Source organism: Staurois parvus, unplaced genomic scaffold (assembly GCF_062004578.1).
Source record: "Staurois parvus isolate SC_StPar_1 unplaced genomic scaffold, SC_StPar_1.0 ptg003688l, whole genome shotgun sequence".
Taxonomy (NCBI): domain Eukaryota; kingdom Metazoa; phylum Chordata; class Amphibia; order Anura; family Ranidae; genus Staurois; species Staurois parvus.
In genome coordinates, this window is record NW_028321484.1 from 1 (window position 1) to 19544 (window position 19544).

At 58.1% G+C, this 19544-nt stretch overlaps 1 pseudogene; it reads left to right on the forward strand.

Annotated features, from left to right (window-relative positions):
* Positions 1-12244: 12244 nt before the first annotated feature.
* Positions 12245-15679, forward strand: LOC149427519 (chondroitin polymerizing factor 2, non-catalytic subunit pseudogene; annotated as a pseudogene).
* The last annotated feature ends 3865 nt before the right edge of the window (positions 15680-19544 follow it).

Consider the following 19544-nt stretch of genomic DNA (forward strand, 5'->3'; position numbering starts at 1 on the left):
GGGTTTGGAGGACGTCATGGAGCAGCAAGAGGCAGAGTATGAAGCCGGAGATGAAGGGTTTGGAGGACGTCATGAAGCAGCGGCAGAGTCTGAAGCCGGAGATGAAGGGTTTGGAGGACGTCATGGAGCAGCAAGAGGCAGAGTCTGAAGCCGGAGATGAAGGGTTTGGAGGACGTCATGGAGCAGCGGCAGAGTCTGAATCCGGAGATGAAGGGTTTGGAGGACGTCATGAAGCAGCGGCAGAGTATGAAGCCGGAGATGAAGGGTTTGGAGGACATCATGGAGCAGCAAGAGGCAGAGTATGAAGCCGGAGATGAAGGGTTTGGAGGACGTCATGAAGCAGCGGCAGAGTATGAAGCCGGAGATGAAGGGTTTGGAGGACATCATGGAGCAGCAAGAGGCAGAGTATGAAGCCGGAGATGAAGGGTTTGGAGGACGTCATGAAGCAGCGGCAGAGTATGAAGCCGGAGATGAAGGGTTTGGAGGTTGTCATTAAGAAGCAGCAGAATCTGGTAAAGATGCTGAAGGAGAAGAGCGGAGCTTTCAGAGAAAAGTTCCGGAATGAGGAAAGGTTCAGGAAGATGAAGGGAGACTCCGGTAAGGATCCAGCATCGGCGGTGGCAGTACGGGTGGAGAGTGAGGAGGGGGTCCTGGATGCTGCCCCTGCTATCCCATCCACCTCAGGATCTGCTTCCCTGGAGGAAATGTCAGCCTCTGCCTCCCTCCCTCCACAGCAAGCTGGAGGAACAGCACAGGAGGTAGAGGAACATGGCGGAGGGCTGCTAAAATACATTGAGGAATTGGAGTCTTCCCTAATTGGAAGAACTTTCCGCTTTTCTGAGGATGAGGATGACGGTGAGGACTCTGTACCTGGTCCTGTAAAGGAGAAGAAAATAGAAAAGCCGCGCTTTATTAAAAGTGCCATTTTGGACTCCAGTGTGGACAGCCATGTGCACTGCAGTGTTTTGGAGGGAAATCCTCCTGTGTGTGCACAGAGCTCTGCAGGGAAGATGGCTGCTGTGCCTGCAGGACTGCACTCTGCTGGGACTCTGGACTCTGATACCAGGAACCCTGCGACTGTGGACTCTGACACCAGGAACCCTGCGACTGTGGACTCTGACACCAAGAACCCTGCGACTGTGGACTCTGACACCAGGAACCCTGCGACTGTGGACTCTGACACCAGGAACCCTGCGACTGTGGACTCTGATACCATGAACCCTGTGACTGTGAACTCTGATACCAGGAACCCTGTGACTGTGGACTCTGATACCAGGAACCCTGTGACTGTGGACTCTGATACCAGGAACCCTGTGACTGTGGACTCTAATACCTGGAACCCCGTGACTGTGGACTCTGATACCAGGAACCCCGTGACTGTGGACTCTGATACCAGGAACCCTGTGACTCTGATACCAGGAACCCCGTGACTGTGGACTCTGATACCAGGAACCCTGTGACTGTGGACTCCGATACCAGGAACACTGTGACTGTGGACTCTAATACCTGGAACCCCGCGACTGTGGACTCTGATACCAGGAACCCTGTTACTGTGGACTTTGATACCAGGAACCCTGTGACTGTGGACTCTGCTGGGGGGAAGGTAAAGGGGGGATCTGAGACTTTTGCTGGACAATCCCTGCTGATGGCTGCAAATGCAGCAGAAAATGGTGGGAGGGAAATTGTCAGCAGCACTCTGAAAGGTGTTGCTGAAACCCAGGGGAGAGTGACCAGGAGTGGAAGGCTTTTACCTAAGAGGAGTATGTTGGGGGAGGGGGAGACAGGAGCATCTGGTGTGAGAGGGTCTGCTGGGAGCAGTAGTGCCACGAGTGAAAGGAAACATGTGAATGATGAAAGTGCTTGCAATGCTGGAAAGGGGAATGCCTGTGTGTTGGTGGATGGAGTGACTGCTGCTGCCTCTGATGGTGGTTTGCAGAGCGGGGGCTCTGAGGTTCCTGCAACCAATGGGCGGGGTGCAGCTTTAAGGTCCACTACAACTAATGCTGCAAATAAGACCTATGCTGGGGCTCTGGCTGGGAGGAGGGGGTCACATCATGCTGTCAGCTCTGGGGGGAGGTCTGCTGCAGGTCTGCCATCTGCACCCCTGTCCTTCAGGAGGAGGAATGTGGTGCAGCTCAGATGGGAAGGTGGGGGTGCTCCCCTGGTCAGATGGGAAGGTGGGGGTGCTCCCCTGGTCAGGATGTCGGTGGTGGACAGGATTTTGGAGATGGGGTTTAGGGCGGATGACATCTTCGCCTTGATCAGCCCTGTAGGATCCTATGAATATGATCTGTCCTTTGTGCGCCCCGAGTCTCTGGATATATTCTGGGAGAAGTATGAACACATGTATGGGGGTCTGCCGGAGTGGAAGGGACTCGTCCCAAAGGTGGTCTCACGCCAACCTCTAGTGAAGACGGTCACCATTCTAGTACGGAATGAGTCAATTCCTTCGGCTGACTTGGCTGTCTGGCTGAGGAGATTTGGGGAGCTACTTACACCCCTGAAGAAGATTGTGGATGAGAGAGGGATATGGACTGGTGGGTGGTCGGTGCAGATGAGGTTGTATGTGTGTGGAAATGTGGTCCAGCATCTGCCCTCCTCAGCCTTCATTGGGAAGGACAGGATTGTGGTGTTCTACCCTGGACAGCCCAAGCTCTGCAATAAGTGCGGTTCTCGGGGTCACTTGGCCTCCTCGTGTCCAGAGATGAAGTGCTCTCTGTGTCAGGATCTGGGACATCTGGTTTTTCGGGGTCACTTGGCCTCCTCATGTCCAGAGGTGAAGTGCTCTCCGTGTCAGGATCTGGGGCATCTGGTTCTCGGGGTCACTTGGCCTCCTCATGTCCAGAGGTGAAGTGCTCTCCGTGTCAGGATCTGGGGCATCTGGTTCTCGGGGTCACTTGGCCTCCTCGTGTCCAGAGGTGAAGTGCTCTCCGTGTCAGGATCTGGGGCATCTGGTTCTCGGGGTCACTTGGCCTCCTCGTGTCCAGAGGTGAAGTGCTCTCCGTGTCAGGATCTGGGGCATCTGGTTCTCGGGGTCACTTGGCCTCCTCGTGTCCAGAGATGAAGTGCTCTCCGTGTCAGGATCTGGGGCATCTGTTTCTCGGGGTCACTTGGCCTCCTCGTGTCCAGAGATGAAGTGCTCTCCGTGTCAGGATCTGGGGCATCTGGTTCTCGGGGTCACTTGGCCTCCTCGTGTCCAGAGATGAAGTGCTCCCTGTGTCAGGATCTGGGGCATCTGGTTCTCGGGGTCACTTGGCCTCCTCGTGTCCAGAGGTGAAGTGCTCTCCGTGTCAGGATCTGGGGCATCTGGTTCTCGGGGTCACTTGGCCTCCTCATGTCCAGAGGTGAAGTGCTCTCCGTGTCAGGATCTGGGGCATCTGGTTCTCGGGGTCACTTGGCCTCCTCATGCCCAGAGATGAAGTGCTCCCTATGTCAGGATCTGGGGCATCTGGTTCTCGGGGTCACTTGGCCTCCTCGTGTCCAGAGATGAAGTGTTCTCTATGTCAGGATCTGGGGCACCTGGCTAAGGACTGTAACATCATTAGGTGCAATCTGTGTGATAAGGTTGGCCGTTCGTACAACCGGTGCCCTGAGGCCATGCACAACCAGTCAGCTTTGGTGGAAGAGTTTTTTCGTCTGGACATAGAGGAGGCAGAGGAGAGGGAGGCTGTGCCAGGGGTCCTCAATGTCTCTGTCCCTGTGGTCCCAATGTCTGATGATCCATCCAATGTGTCATCTCCTTGTGTTGTGCCCCCTGAGTCAGTGTCCGTGGATGTTGTGTCTGATCCTTCTGTGTCAGTTTCCCCAGAGGTAGTGGGGGCTGTGGAGGGAGCTGGACCAATGTGTATGGTTGCACCGACCCCCACTCCCTGGCGTCTGAGGGTCAGAGGGCGTGAAGTGCTGGGGGGTGGAGTGAATGATGGTAGGGGGTGTTGTGGTGAAGGTTGGGGGGACTGCTGTGGTGAGTGGAGAGAGTGGGGTGGATGATGTTGTTGGTGGAAGGGAAGGGGAGGGGGCGTTGCGGGCCGGTTTATCAAATGATGATATGGAGTGGTTGGAGGCAAAAAGGAAGTCTGGGAAGAAGAAGCGGAAGAAGGATGTGCCTGTACCTGACCCTGGGAGGGTGGAGGTGTCAAACACATTTGAAGTGTTATCTGAGGTGGAGGATGAGGGATCTTCAGGGGATGAGTCTCTGGTTTCCATGGAGGAGGAATCACAGAGGACTATGAAGCGTGTAGGGTCTCCAAGTAGGGAGGGGGGTAAGCAGGCTAAGAAACGGGTACCTCGATCATCCTGATGGCGGTTCCCACTCCTTTGAAGGTGGCGACCATTAATGTCTCCAGCATAAAATCAGTAAGCGCTCGTAACATGGCCTTATCGTTGCTCAGCAGGTTTGATGCTGACATTTTCTTTTTGCAGGAGACCAGGTTGTCCAGTTTGGGGGATGTCCATATGGCGAAGAAGGAGTGGAGGCGCGGCCCCTCCTTCTGGTCTCTTGCGGCCGAGCCTTACACTGGAGTTGCGGTACTTTTTTCCGGCATGGTAACCTGTCGGCGGATTATTGAGGTAGAAATGGGGAGATGCATGGTCTTAGATGTTTCCATGGGGGGGCAGGACCTGCGCCTGATTAACATCTATGGGCCCCAGACAAAATGGGACAGGAAATGCCTCTTCATGAAGATCAAGCCTTTCCTTTTTACAGCCCAGCAAGTTGTCTTCGGTGGTGACTTTAACACCGTCACTAGGACTAAGGACAGGAGAGGGACCGGAGTCAGGCTGGACTGTGACGGCTAGAGAGGCAGGTCTGGTTGATGTGCACATTCATTGCTGCCCAGACGACACGGGATTCACTTTTCAGCGAGGTTCTAGTCAGAGTAGAATAGATAGGGGAACTCCGCCTTCTCGGCACCAGTGTGTCAGGCGGTGGAGTTTTCCGATCACTGTATTCTGTCTGTGACTCTGAGTGGCCCCGATACACCACCTAAGGGGAGGGGTACCTGGAAGCTGAATTCGGCACTCCTGGACGATGAGAAGGTGAGTCAATCCTTTGAGGATTTTTTTCAGGCACAGGTATCAATCATGGACGTTTGCAGCAGTAAGTCCGAGTGGTGGGAGCTTACAAAACGAAGGATCGTTGGGTTCAAGGCCATAGGAAGGAATAAACAGCTTGATAAGTATGTCACCTACCAGCGTCTGCGGAGGAAGCTCGATCGGCTTGTCTCCAATAATGGATCCAGAAGCGATCTCTGAGGTTACACTCCTCCTCAGGCAGTGTCAATATGACAGGCATGCCTCTTTGGTTCTGGAGAGGGATTATGGGAAATATCACTCGCCCGACCCTTACCAGAACTGCAAACAAGGTAGAGCAGTGAAGTCAGTTGTAGGCCTGGTTGACAGTACGGGTTCCCTGACAAAGTCCAAGTCGGGGATCCTGGAAACCTCCAGGTCATATTATGCTGACCTCCTGGGTAGGAGGGACCTCGATCGGGCGGCATGTTGGGTTTTCTGGACTCTACTCCAGGACTGGGAAATGGCAGTTCTCCTGTGAGTCCTGGGTAGGAGGGACCTCGATCGGGCGAGCATGTCGGGTTTTCTGGACTCTACTCCAGGACGGGGAAATGGCAGTTCTCCTGTGAGTCCTGGGTAGGAGGGACCTCGATCGGGCGAGCATGTCGGGTTTTCTGGACTCTACTCCAGGACTGGGAAATGGCAGTTCTCCTGTGAGTCCTGGGTAGGAGGGACCTCGATCGGGCGAGCATGTCGGGTTTTCTGGACTCTACTCCAGGACTGGGAAATGACAGTTCTCCTGTGAGTCCTGGGTAGGAGGGACCTCGATCGGGCGAGCATGTCGGGTTTTCTGGACTCTACTCCAGGACTGGGAAATGGCAGTTCTCCTGTGAGTCCTGGGTAGGAGGGACCTCGATCGGGCGAGCATGTCGGGTTTTCTGGACTCTACTTCAGGACTGGGAAATGGCAGTTCTCCTGTGAGTCCTGGGTAGGAGGGACCTCGATCGGGCGAGCATGTCGGGTTTTTTGGACTCTACTTCAGGACTGGGAAATGGCAGTTCTCCTGTGAGTCCTGGGTAGGAGGGACCTCGATCGGGCGAGCATGTCGGATTTTCTGGACTCTACTCCAGGACTGGGAAATGGCAGTTCTCCTGTGAGTCCTGGGTAGGAGGGACCTCGATCGGGCGAGCATGTCGGGTTTTCTGGACTCTACTCCAGGACTGGGAAATGGCAGTTCTCCTGTGAGTCCTGGGTAGGAGGGACCTCGATCGGGCGAGCATGTCGGGTTTTCTGGACTCTACTCCAGGACTGGGAAATGGCAGTTCTCCTGTGAGGTGACAGAGGACATCACGGCAGATGAGGTGGTGAAAGCTATTGATCAGCTTGCCATGAAGAAGTCGCCTGGGCCAGACGGATTGACAGCCGAGTTTTATAAGCACTTTAAGGTGACTCTGGCCCCATATTTGGTGGAGGTGTTTAATGGCTGTCTGAGAGAGGGTCCGCCCTCCATGTCTGAGAGAGGGTCCGCCCTCCCCCTCCGTGTCTGAGAGAGGGTCCGCCCTCCCCCTCCGTGTCTGAGAGAGGGTCCGCCCTCCCCCTCCGTGTCTGAGAGAGGGTCCGCCCTCCATGTCTGAGAGAGGGTCCGCCCTCCATGTCTGAGAGAGGGTCCGCCCTCCCCCTCCGTGTCTGAGAGAGGGTCCGTCCTCCCCCTCCGTGTCAGAGAGGGTCCGCCCTCCCCCTCCGTGTCTGAGAGAGGGTCCGCCCTCCCCCTCCGTGTCTGAGAGAGGGTCCGCCCTCCCCCTCCGTGTCTGAGAGGGGGTCCGCCCTCCATGTCTGAGAGAGGGTCCGCCCTCCATGTCTGAGAGAGGGTCCGCCCTCCCCCTCCGTGTCTGAGAGAGGGTCTGTCCTCCCCCTCCGTGTCAGAGAGGGTCCGTCCTCCCCCTCCGTGTCTGAGAGAGGGTCCGCCCTCCCCCTCCGTGTCTGAGAGAGGGTCCGCCCTCCCCCTCCGTGTCTGAGAGAGGGTCCGCCCTCCATGTCTGAGAGAGGGTCCGCCCTCCATGTCTGAGAGAGGGTCCGCCCTCCCCCTCCGTGTCTGAGAGAGGGTCCGTCCTCCCCCTCCATGTCAGAGAGGGTCCGTCCTCCCCCTCCGTGTCTGAGAGAGGGTTCGCCCTCCCCCTCCGTGTCTGAGAGAGGGTTCGCCCTCTCCCTCCGTGTCTGAGAGAGGGTCCGCCCTCCCCCTCCGTGTCTGAGAGAGGGTCCGCCCTCCCCCTCCGTGTCTGAGAGAGGGTCCGTCCTCCCCCTCCATGTCAGAGAGGGTCCGTCCTCCCCCTCCGTGTCTGAGAGAGGGTTCGCCCTCCCCCTCCGTGTCTGAGAGAGGGTTCGCCCTCCCCCTCCGTGTCTGAGAGAGGGTTCGCCCTCTCCCTCCGTGTCTGAGAGAGGGTTCGCCCTCTCCCTCCGTGTCTGAGAGGGTCCGCCCTCCCCCTCCGTGTCTGAGAGAGGGTCCGTCCTCCCCCTCCATGTCAGAGAGGGTTCGCCCTCCCCCTCCGTGTCTGAGAGAGGGTTCGCCCTCTCCCTCCGTGTCTGAGAGAGGGTCCGCCCTCCCCCTCCGTGTCCGAGAGAGGGTCCGCCCTCCCCCTCCGTGTCCGAGAGAGGGTCCGCCCTCCCCCTCCGTGTCCGAGAGAGGGTCCGCCCTCCCCCTCCGTGTCTGAGAGAGGGTTCACCCTCCCCCTCCGTGTCTGAGAGAGGGTCCGCCCTCCCCCTCCCCCTCCGTGTCCGAGAGAGGGTCCGCCCTCCCCCTCCGTGTCCGAGAGAGGGTCCGCCCTCCCCCTCCGTGTCCGAGAGAGGGTCCGCCCTCCCCCTCCGTGTCCGAGAGAGGGTCCGCCCTCCCCCTCCGTGTCCGAGAGAGGGTCCGCCCTCCCCCTCCGTGTCCGAGAGAGGGTCCGTCCTCCCCCTCCGTGTCAGAGAGGGTTCGCCCTCCCCCTCCGTGTCCGAGAGAGGGTCCGCCCTCCCCCTCCGTGTCCGAGAGAGGGTCCGTCCTCCCCCTCCGTGTCAGAGAGGGTTCGCCCTCCCCCTCCGTGTCCGAGAGAGGGTTCGCCCTCCCCCTCCGTGTCCGAGAGAGGGTCCGCCCTCCCCCTCCGTGTCCGAGAGAGGGTCCGCCCTCCCCCTCCGTGTCCGAGAGAGGGTCCGCCCTCCCCCTCCGTGTCCGAGAGAGGGTCCGCCCTCCCCCTCCGTGTCCGAGAGAGGGTCCGCCCTCCCCCTCCGTGTCAGAGAGGGTTCGCCCTCCCCCTCCGTGTCAGAGAGGGTTCGCCCTCCCCCTCCGTGTCCGAGAGAGGGTCCGCCCTCCCCCTCCGTGTCTGAGAGAGGGTCCGTCCTCCCCCTCCGTGTCAGAGAGGGTCCGCCCTCCCCCTCCGTGTCTGAGAGAGGGTCCGCCCTCCCCCTCCGTGTCTGAGAGAGGGTCCGCCCTCCCCCTCCGTGTCTGAGAGAGGGTCCGCCCTCCCCCTCCGTGTCTGAGAGAGGGTCCGCCCTCCCCCTCCGTGTCTGAGAGAGGGTTTGCCCTCCCCCTCCGTGTCTGAGAGAGGGTTCGCCCTCCCCCTCCGTGTCTGAGAGAGGGTTCGCCCTCCCCCTCCGTGTCTGAGAGAGGGTCCGTCCTCCCCCTCCGTGTCTGAGAGAGGGTTCTCCCTCCCCCTCCGTGTCTGAGAGAGGGTTCGCCCTCCCCCTCCGTGTCTGAGAGAGGGTCCGCCCTCCCCCTCCGTGTCTGAGAGAGGGTCCGCCCTCCCCCTCCGTGTCCGAGAGAGGGTCCGCCCTCCCCCTCCATGTCTGAGAGAGGGTCCGCCCTCCCCCTCCCCCTCCGTGTCCGAGAGAGGGTCCGCCCTCCCCCTCCGTGTCTGAGAGAGGGTCCGCCCTCCCCCTCCGTGTCTGAGAGAGGGTCCGTCCTCCCCCTCCGTGTCAGAGAGGGTCCGTCCTCCCCCTCCGTGTCTGAGAGAGGGTCCGCCCTCCCCCTCCGTGTCTGAGAGAGGGTCCGCCCTCCCCCTCCGTGTCTGAGAGAGGGTCCGCCCTCCCCCTCCGTGTCTGAGAGAGGGTCCGCCCTCCCCCTCCGTGTCTGAGAGAGGGTCCGCCCTCCATGTCTGAGAGAGGGTCCGCCCTCCATGTCTGAGAGAGGGTCCGCCCTCCCCCTCCGTGTCTGAGAGAGGGTCCGTCCTCCCCCTCCATGTCAGAGAGGGTCCGTCCTCCCCCTCCGTGTCTGAGAGAGGGTTCGCCCTCCCCCTCCGTGTCTGAGAGAGGGTTCGCCCTCTCCCTCCGTGTCTGAGAGAGGGTCCGCCCTCCCCCTCCGTGTCTGAGAGAGGGTCCGTCCTCCCCCTCCGTGTCAGAGAGGGTCCGTCCTCCCCCTCCGTGTCTGAGAGAGGGTTCACCCTCCCCCTCCGTGTCTGAGAGAGGGTTCGCCCTCCCCCTCCGTGTCCGAGAGAGGGTTCGCCCTCCCCCTCCGTGTCCGAGAGAGGGTCCGCCCTCCCCCTCCCCCTCCGTGTCCGAGAGAGGGTCCGCCCTCCCCCTCCGTGTCCGAGAGAGGGTCCGCCCTCCCCCTCCGTGTCCGAGAGAGGGTCCGCCCTCCCCCTCCGTGTCCGAGAGAGGGTCCGCACTCCCCCTCCGTGTCCGAGAGAGGGTCCGCCCTCCCCCTCCGTGTCCGAGAGAGGGTCCGCCCTCCCCCTCCGTGTCCGAGAGAGGGTCCGTCCTCCCCCTCCGTGTCAGAGAGGGTCCGCCCTCCCCCTCCGTGTCTGAGAGAGGGTTCGCCCTCCCCCTCCGTGTCTGAGAGAGGGTCCGCCCTCCCCCTCCGTGTCTGAGAGAGGGTCCGCCCTCCCCCTCCGTGTCTGCGAGAGGGTCCGCCCTCCCCCTCCGTGTCAGAGAGGGTCCGCCCTCCCCCTCCGTGTCTGAGAGAGGGTCCGTCCTCCCCCTCCGTGTCTGAGAGAGGGTTCGCCCTCCCCCTCCGTGTCTGAGAGAGGGTTCGCCCTCCCCCTCCGTGTCTGAGAGAGGGTCCGCCCTCCCCCTCCGTGTCTGAGAGAGGGTCTGCCCTCCCCCTCCCCCTCCGTGTCCGAGAGAGGGTCCGCCCTCCCCCTCCATGTCTGAGAGAGGGTCCGCCCTCCCCCTCCGTGTCCGAGAGAGGGTCCGCCCTCCCCCTCCGTGTCCGAGAGAGGGTCCGCCCTCCCCCTCCGTGTCTGAGAGAGGGTCCCTCCTCCCCCTCCCCCTCCATGTGACAATCTGCAGTGATTCTTCTGTCAGAGGGTCAGGATTCCTCCAGAATTGGGGGCCCATTAGCCTTCTCAATGTTGATAGGGAGATATTGGCAAAGATCATTTTCTGGCGTTTATCGTCTGTTGCGGGCGAATTACTGTCTCACTATCAGCACTGTACGGTTCAGGGAAGAGGCACTTTTTCAGCGGTGTTAGCTGTCCGGGAGGCCCTGGAGGGTGCAGGGCTGCAGGCTGGGGAAAGTTCCTGCTGGCATTGGATGAGGACAAAGCTTTTGATTGGGTCAATCGTGTTTAGGTGGGGGATGGGTTGTGTTTAGGTGGGGGATGGGTTGCGTTCAGGTGGGGGATGGACTGCGTTTAGATGAGGGATGGGCTGCGTTTAGGTGGGGGATGGGTTGCGTTTAGGTGGGGGATGGGTTGTGTTTAGCTGGGGGATGGGTTGCGTTCAGGTGGGGGATGGGTTGCATTCAGGTGGGGGATGGGCTGCGTTCAGGTGGGGGATGGGCTGCGTTTAGGTGGGGGATGGACTGCGTTTAGGTGAGGGATGGGCTGCGTTTAGGTGGGGGATGGGCTGCATTCAGGTGGGGGATGGGCTGCGTTTAGGTGGGGGATGGGTTGTGCTTAGGTGGGGGGTGGGCTGTGTTTAGGTGGGGGATGGGCTGCATTTAGGTGGGGGATGGGTTGTGTTCAGGTGGGGGATGGGCTCCGTTTCGGTGGGGGATGGGTTGCATTTGGGTGGAGGGTGGGCTGCATTTAGGTAAAGGTCGGGTTGTGTTTAGGTGGGGGATGGGCTGTGTTTAGGTTGGGGGCGGGGTTTGTGTGTGGTTGTGCCATGTGTGTGGTTGGTGGCTTCCTCGGATGTGCTGTATCTGTGGTTGGTGGCCTCCTCGGATGTGCCGTGTGTGTGGTTGGTGGCCTCCTCGGATGTGCCGTGTGTGTGGTTGGTGGCCTCCTCGGATTTGCCGTGTGTGTGGTTGGTGGCCTCCTCGGATGTGCCGTGTGTGCGATTGGTGGCCTCCTCAGATGTGCTGTGTGTGTGGTTGGTGGCCTCCTCGAAAGTGCCGTGTGCGTGGTTGGTGGCCTCCTCAGATGTGCCGTGTGTGTGGTTGGTGGCCTCCTCGTGACATGCCGTGTGTGTGTGGTTGGTGGCCTCCTCAGATGTGCCATGTGTGTGGTTGGTGGCCTCCTCGAATGTGCCATGTGCGTGGTTGGTGGCCTCCTCGAATGTGCCATGTGCGTGGTTGGTGGCCTCCTCGTGACGTGCCTTGTGCGTGGTTGGTGGCCTCCTCGGATGTGCCGTGTGTGTGTGGTTGGTGGCCTCCTCGTGACGTGCCGTGTGTGTGGTTGGTGGCCTCCTCGTGACGTGCCATGTGTGTAGTTGGTGGCCTCCTCGGATGTGCCGTGCATGCTGTTGGTGGCCTCCTCGGATGGGCCGTGCATGTGGTTGGTGGCCTCCTCGGATGTGCCGTGTGTGTGGTTCATGGCCTCCTCGGATGTGCCGTGTGTGTGTGGTTGGTGGCCTCCTCGTGACGTGCCGTGTGTGTGGTTGGTGGCCTCCTCGTGACGTGCCGTGTGTGTAGTTGGTGGCCTCCTCGGATGTGCCGTGCATGTGGTTGGTGGCCTCCTCGGATGTGCCGTGTGTGTGGTTCATGGCCTCCTCGGATGTGCCGTGCGTGTGGTTGGTGGCCTCCTCGGATGTGCCGTGTGTGTGGTTCATGGCCTCCTCGGATGTGCCGTGTGTGTGGTTGGTGGCTTCCTCGGATGTGCCGTGTGTGTGGTTGGTGGCTTCCTCGGTTGTGCTGTGTGTGGTTGGTGGCCTCCTCGGACGTGCTGTGCGTGTGGTTCGTGGCCTCCTCGGATGTGCTGTGTGTGTGTGGTTGGTGGCCTCCTCGGATGTGCCGTGCATGTGGTTGGTGGCCTCCTCGGATGTGCCATGTGTGTGGTTGGTGGCCTCCTCAGATGTGCTGTGTGTGTGGTTGGTGGCCTCCTCGTGACGTGCCGTGTGTGTGGTTGGTGGCCTCCTAGTCTCTAATTCTTCCACTTTTCTCCTTCAGGGTGAAATTCAGAACCTTTCCTCCCTGACTCCGGATGGAGAAGCCAGTCTTCTGTGGCCAGTTGGCGTCAACCCACCATTCACCCCGAAGTCCCACTTTGACTTGCTGACTTGGGAATACTTCACAGAGACGCACACGTTCTCCTGCCACGATGGGGCCCCCAAGTGTCCCCTGCAAGGAGTTTGGTTGTTGGATGTCCAGCAGGTGCTGGAAGAGGCTCTCGAGCAGCTCAATCATCGCTATCATCCTTGGCTTCACTTCAGAAAGCGCCATCTGCTGAACGGGTACAGACGCTTTGATCCCACCCGTGGGATGGAGTACACCCTGGACCTGGTGCTTGAAGCCACCACGAAGAAGGGTCACGCTGGAGTCATCATCAAGCGCCTTAGCCTGCTGCGCCCCCTGGGCCTTGTGGAAATTCTTCCCATGCCATATGTGACTGAGGCCACGCCGGTGCAGGTGGTGGTACCTTTGATGCCGGCCGATGCTGGCCACATTTCAGCTTTTCTTGATGCCTTTGCCACAAACCTTCTGGACCCACAGGAGAACGTGGCCCTGACTGTGCTGCTGGTGTATGACATGACCTCCTCGGGGCAGGTGCAGGACGTGTTTGAGGGGGTGCGGAGCATGGTGTCAGAACTGGAGAGCCGGTACACCTTCCTACGTCTGGAAGTGACCAGCGTCCACGCCGAGATCCCCTCCCAGATCCGTCTGATGGAAATCATCTCCAAGAAGCATCCCATGGAGACACTTTTCCTTCTGCTAAGTGTTTGGAGTGAAGTGACCACGGAGGCGTTGAACCGCTGCCGGATGAACGCCATCAGTGCGTGGCAGGTCTTCTCTCCAGTCCACTATCAGGAATACAACCCCGACATGTCCCGACGCAGCTTCTCCACTCCGCCCTCTACGGACTTCCTCCACGATGGCCACTTTGACCGATTCTCCTCCTCGGAATTCTGCTTCTATAACTCTGACTTCATGGCAGCTCGCAACAGAATGGCCACGGAGGTGGGAGCTCCGGAGGATGAGGAGGAGAACGGTGCCGGCATGGAGCTTCTGGAACTGTTCCTCAGACACTCCCAGCTGCACATCTTCAGGGCTCTGGAGCCAGCATTGGTGCAAAGGTTCTCCCTGAAAAAGTGCAGCACCCTCCAATCAGGAGAGGGTTACCACCGCTGTGTCCTCAGCAACCTGGAGTCCCTCGGCTCTCGGATTCAGCTGGCCACGGCTCTCTTTAACCAGGACCAGACCAACAGCACCTAAACTGAGATCAGTCCCACGTGACCACACCAACAGCACCTAAACTGAGATCAGTCCCACGTGACCACACCAACAGCACCTAAACTGAGACCAGTCCCACGTGACCACACCAACAGCACCTAAACTGAGACCAGTCCCACGTGACCACACCAACAGCACCTAAACTGAGACCAGTCCCACGTGACCACACCAACAGCACCTAAACGGAGACCAGTCCCAGGTGACCACACCAACAGCACCTAAACTGAGACCAGTCCCACGTGACCACACCATCAGCACCTAAACTGAGACAGCCCCACGTGACCACAACAACAGCACCTAAACTGAGACAGCCCCACGTGACCACAACAACAGCACCTAAACTGAGACCAGTCCCACGTGACCACACCAACAGCACCTAAACTGAGACAGCCCCACGTGACCACACCAACAGCACCTAAACTGAGACAGCCCCACGTGACCACACCAACAGCACCTAAACTGAGACAGCCCCACGTGACCACACCAACAGCACCTAAACTGAGACCAGTCCCACGTGACCACACAAACAGCACCTAAACTGAGACCAGTCCCACGTGACCACACCAACATCACCTAAACTGAGACCAGTCCTACATGACCACAACAGCACCTAAACTGAGACCAGCCCCACGTGACAACAACAGCACCTAAACTGAGACCAGTCCCACGTGACTAGACTAACAGCACCTAAACTGGGACCAGTCCCACGTGACTAGACCAACAGCACCTAAACTGGGACCAGTCCCACGTGACTAGACCAACAGCACCTAAACTGGGACCAGTCCCACGTGACTAGACCAACAGCACCTAAACTGAGACCAGTCCCACATGACCACACCAACAGCACCTAAACTGGGACCAGTCCCACGTGACCACACCAACAGCACCTAAACTGGGACCAGCCCCACGTAACCACACCAACAGCACCTAAACTGAGACAGCCCCATGTGACCACACCGACAGCACCTAAACTGAGACCAGTCCCACGTGACCACACCAACAGCACCTAAACTGAGACCAGTCCCACGTGACCACAACAACAGCACCTAAACTGAGACCAGTCCCACGTGACCACACAAACAGCACCTAAACTGAGACCAGTCCCACGTGACCACACCAACATCACCTAAACTGAGACCAGTCCCACGTGACCACAACAGCACCTAAACTGAGACCAGCCCCACGTGACAACAACATCACCTAAACTGAGACCAGTCCCACGTGACTAGACCAACAGCACCTAAACTGAGACCAGTCCCACGTGACCACAACAACAGCACCTAAACTGAGACCAGCCCCACGTGACAACAACAGCACCTAAACTGAGACCAGTCCCACGTGACTAGACCAACAGCACCTAAACTGAGACCAGTCCCACGTGACTAGACCAACAGCACCTAAACTGAGACCAGTCCCACGTGACTAGACCAACAGCACCTAAACTGGGACCAGTCCCACGTGACTAGACCAACAGCACCTAAACTGGGACCAGTCCCACGTGACTAGACCAACAGCACCTAAACTGGGACCAGTCCCACATAACCACACCAACAGCACCTAAACTGGGACCAGTCCCACGTGACCACACCATCAGCACCTAAACTGGGACCAGTCCCAAATGACTAGACCAACAGCACCTAAACTGAGACCAGTCCCACATGACCACACCAACAGCACCTAAACTGAGACCAGTCCCACGTGACCACACCAACAGCACCTAAACTGGGACCAGTCCCACGTGACTAGACCAACAGCACCTAAACTGGGACCAGTCCCACATAACCACACCAACAGCACCTAAACTGGGACCAGTCCCACGTGACCACACCATCAGCACCTAAACTGGGACCAGTCCCAAATGACTAGACCAACAGCACCTAAACTGAGACCAGTCCCACATGACCACACCAACAGCACCTAAACTGAGACCAGTCCCACGTGACCACACCAACAGCACCTAAACTGGGACCAGTCCCACGTGACCACACCAACAGGACCTAAACCTGGACTACCATGCTGGAGGTGCCTGTACTGATATGTGCTGCTGTGATGTCACATCAAGATGCAAATAAATGTCTTTATATTTTACTATAATGTGCCGAGTTCCGTGGTGTCTGTACCTGAAGGTCCCTTGTCCTCCCAATCATGGACCGTCGGTAGACGTCTGGCCGGGGAGTTTGGTGTTCCGTGGTGTCTGTACCTGAAGGTCCCTTGTCCTCCCAATCATGGACCGTCGGTAGACGTCTGGCCGGGGAGTTTGGTGTTCCGTGGTGTCTGTACCTGAAGGTCCCTTGTCCTCCCAATCATGGACCGTCGGTAGACGTCTGGCCGAGGAGTTTGGTGTTCCGTGTTCCCTGTACCTGAAGGTCCCTTGTCCTCCCAATCATGGACCGTCGGTAGGCGTCTGGCCGGGGTGTTCTGTGTTCTGATATTGTATCTGATCTTCTTCCCGGAACTCCTGTGAGATCCTTCAGCAGGTTGGATGGGTTAGACGTCCCGTGTCTGTGGGCTTCCACAGGCGAATGCAGGAACTTCCAACTATCCAACTTCAGCTGCTTTCTCCTCCCCATAGACTTGCATGAAGGGAACACAAGCCCATTGAATCTTGCCCTAGATGTCACACATAGCTGGGACTAAGGGGGGGACTGGGCCAGGACATAAGGGGGGTGCTGGGCCAGGACATAAGAGGGGGCTGGGCCAGGACATAAGAGGAGGCTGGGCCAGGACATAAGGAGGGGACTGGGCCAGGACATAAGAGGGGGCTGGGCCAGGACATAAGGGGGGGGCTGGGCCAGGACATAAGGGGGGGGCTGGGCCAGGACATAAGGGGGGGTCTGGGCCAGGACATAAGGGGGGGACTGGGCCAGGACATAAGGGGGGGCTGGGCCAGGACATAAGGGGGGGTCTGGGCCAGGACATAAGGGGGGACTGGGCCAGGACATAAGGGGGGGGGGCTGGGCCAGGACATAAGGGGGGGTCTGGGCCAGGACATAAGGGGGGGACTGGGCCAGGACATAAGGGGGGTCTGGGCCAGGACATAAGGGGGGGTCTGGGCCAGGACATAAGGGGGGACTGGGCCAGGACATAAGGGGGGGACTGGGCCAGGACATAAGAGGGGGACTGGGCCAGGACATAAGGGGGGGGCTGGGCCAGGACATAAGGGGGGGCTGGGCCAGGACATAAGGGGGGGGCTGGGCCAGGACAATGGCAGCACAGAGGAGAAGGAACAAGTCCATGATCTTCAGAGTTCCCTGTTGATTCCACGGCTTCCTTCACACGGCACCAGAGACATTACACGAGTTTTCTGGAGGAATGTTCCTGCGTGGTGATTGGTCCGTCACTTGCGTACATAACTTGTCCTTCTGATGATTTCTCTCTCCCTTTGTGTAGATTTATGTGTATACATGCATCAGCACCGAAATCACATGTTCTTGGACGCAGATTTTTGGATTCTGTGTTCTGGATCTGGAAGCGGCTCATGTTTGCGCTCTGGTATGAATGGCTCCATTATAATCAGTGTAGCGGAGTTCAGATCCGGAATTCCAACCCTAATCCTGAGCCCAGTAAGAAATCGTCCAAAGATCGGCCATGGAAATATGGAACCAGAACACAACCCGAGTGATGTGAGATCATTGCTGACCGCTTCAGTGAAATCTTCTGGATTGTCTCCCCGTCTCACCTGAGGAATCAGAAGCGTCTTCTGGATTGTCTCCCCGTCTCACCTGAGGAATCGGAAGCGTCTTCTGGATTGTCTTCCCATCTCACCTGAGGAATCGGAAGCGTCTTCTGGATTGTCTTCCCATCTCACCTGAGGAATCGGAAGCGTTTTCTGGATTGTCTTCCCATCTCACCTGAGGAATCGGAAGCGTCTTCTGGATTGTCTTCTGGTATCACCTGTGGAATCGGCGTCTAGATTGTCTTCCCATATCACCCATGGAATTGGAGACGTCTTTCTGGATTGTCTTCCCGGATCACCTTTGGAATCGGCTTCTGGATTGTCTCCCCGGATCACCTGTGGAATCGACTTCTGGTTTGTCTCCTCGTTTCACCTGGGGAATCGGAAGCGTCTTCTGGATTTTCTCACCTGGGGAATCGGAAGCGTCTTCTGGATTGTCTCACCTGGGGAATCGGAAGCGTCTTCTGGATTGTCTCACCTCGGGAATCGGAAGCGTCTTCTGGATTTTCTCACTTGGGGAATTGGAAGCATCTTCTGGATTTTCTCACCTGGGGAATCGGAAGCGTCTTCTGGATTTTCTCACCTGTGGAATTGGAAGTGTCTTCTGGATTGTCTCCTTGGATCACCCATGGAATCGGCTTCCAGATTGTCTCCCTGTATCACCTGTGGAATCAGAAGCATCCTCTACATTGTCTTCGCATCTCAGCTGTGGAATTGGAAGCATCTTCTGGATTGTCTTCTGGTATCACCTGTGGAAACAGCTTCTGGATTGTCTTCTGGTATCACCTGGGGAATCAGCTTCTGGATTGTCATCCTGCATCACCTGTGAGCTGCAGGGCTGAGTCCCACCATAAAGAACTTCCATTCAGTATTTCAGTGTGAGAGGAATGATGTGGAACAGGGAAGTCATTTTCAGCAGATAGACATTTCTAGAAATGTGGAGTTCTGACATGATGATGTGTGAAATAAAATGACGTGTGACCGGCCGTGAAATCCTTTTCTTGCAGAACATTCAGGGGCACACGGGGAAGGGGCACACGGGGAAGGGGCACACGGGGAAGGGACAAACGGTGACGGGACACACGGGGAAGGGGCACACGGGGAAGGGACACACGGGGAGGGACCACACGGGGAAGGGACGCACGGGGAAGGGGCAAATGGGGAACGGACACACGGGGAAGGGGCACACGGGGAAGGGGAACACGGTGAAGGGGCACACGGGGAAGGGGCACACGGGGAAGGGACACACGGGGAAGGGACAAACGGTGACGGGACACACGGGGAAGGGGCACACGGGGAAGGGACACACGGGGAGGGGACACACGGGGAAGGGGCAAACGGGGAACGGACACACGGGGAAGGGGCACACGGGGAAGGGGCACACGGTAAAGGGGCACACGGTGACGGGACACACGGGGAAGGGACACACGGTGAAGGGGCACACGGGGAAGGAACACAATGACCGAAGCCGCCATCACAGGAGGCATTAGCATCCAGCCTTAGAAATCTGAGCAGCAGATGCTGAAGAGTCCACGAGAAGGAGATGCTGAAGGAGATGCTGAAGGAGATGGTGAAGAGTCCACGAGAAGGAGATGCTGAAGGAGATGCTGAAGAGTCCACGAGAAGGAGATGCTGAAGAGTCCACGAGGAGGTGCTGAAGAGTCCACGAGAAGGAGATGCTGAAGAGTCCACGAGAAGGAGATGCTGAAGGAGATGGTGAAGAGTCCACGAGAAGGAGATGCTGAAGGAGATGCTGAAGAGTCCACGAGAAGGAGATGCTGAAGAGTCCACGAGGAGATGCTGAAGAGTCCACGAGAAGGAGATGCTGAAGGAGATGCTGAAGGAGATGGTGAAGAGTCCACGAGAAGGAGATGCTGAAGGAGATGCTGAAGAGTCCACAAGAAGGAGATGCTGAAGAGTCCACGAGGAGATGCTGAAGAGTCCACGAGAAGGAGATGCTGAAGAGTCCACGAGAAGGAGATGCTGAAGGAGATGCTGAAGGAGATGGTGAAGAGTCCACGAGAAGGAGATGCTGAAGGAGATGCTGAAGAGTCCACGAGAAGGAGATGCTGAAGGAGATGCTGAAGAGTCCACGAGAAGGAGATGCTGAAGAGTCCACGAGAAGGAGATGCTGAAGGAGATGCTGAAGAGTCCACGAGAAGGAGATGTTGAAGAGTCCACGAGAAGGAGATGCTGAAGAGTCCACGAGAAGGAGATGCTGAAGAATCCACGAGAAGCCCCAACGTGTCCTTAGGCCTATAGATTTGAATGATGAGCTGCCAA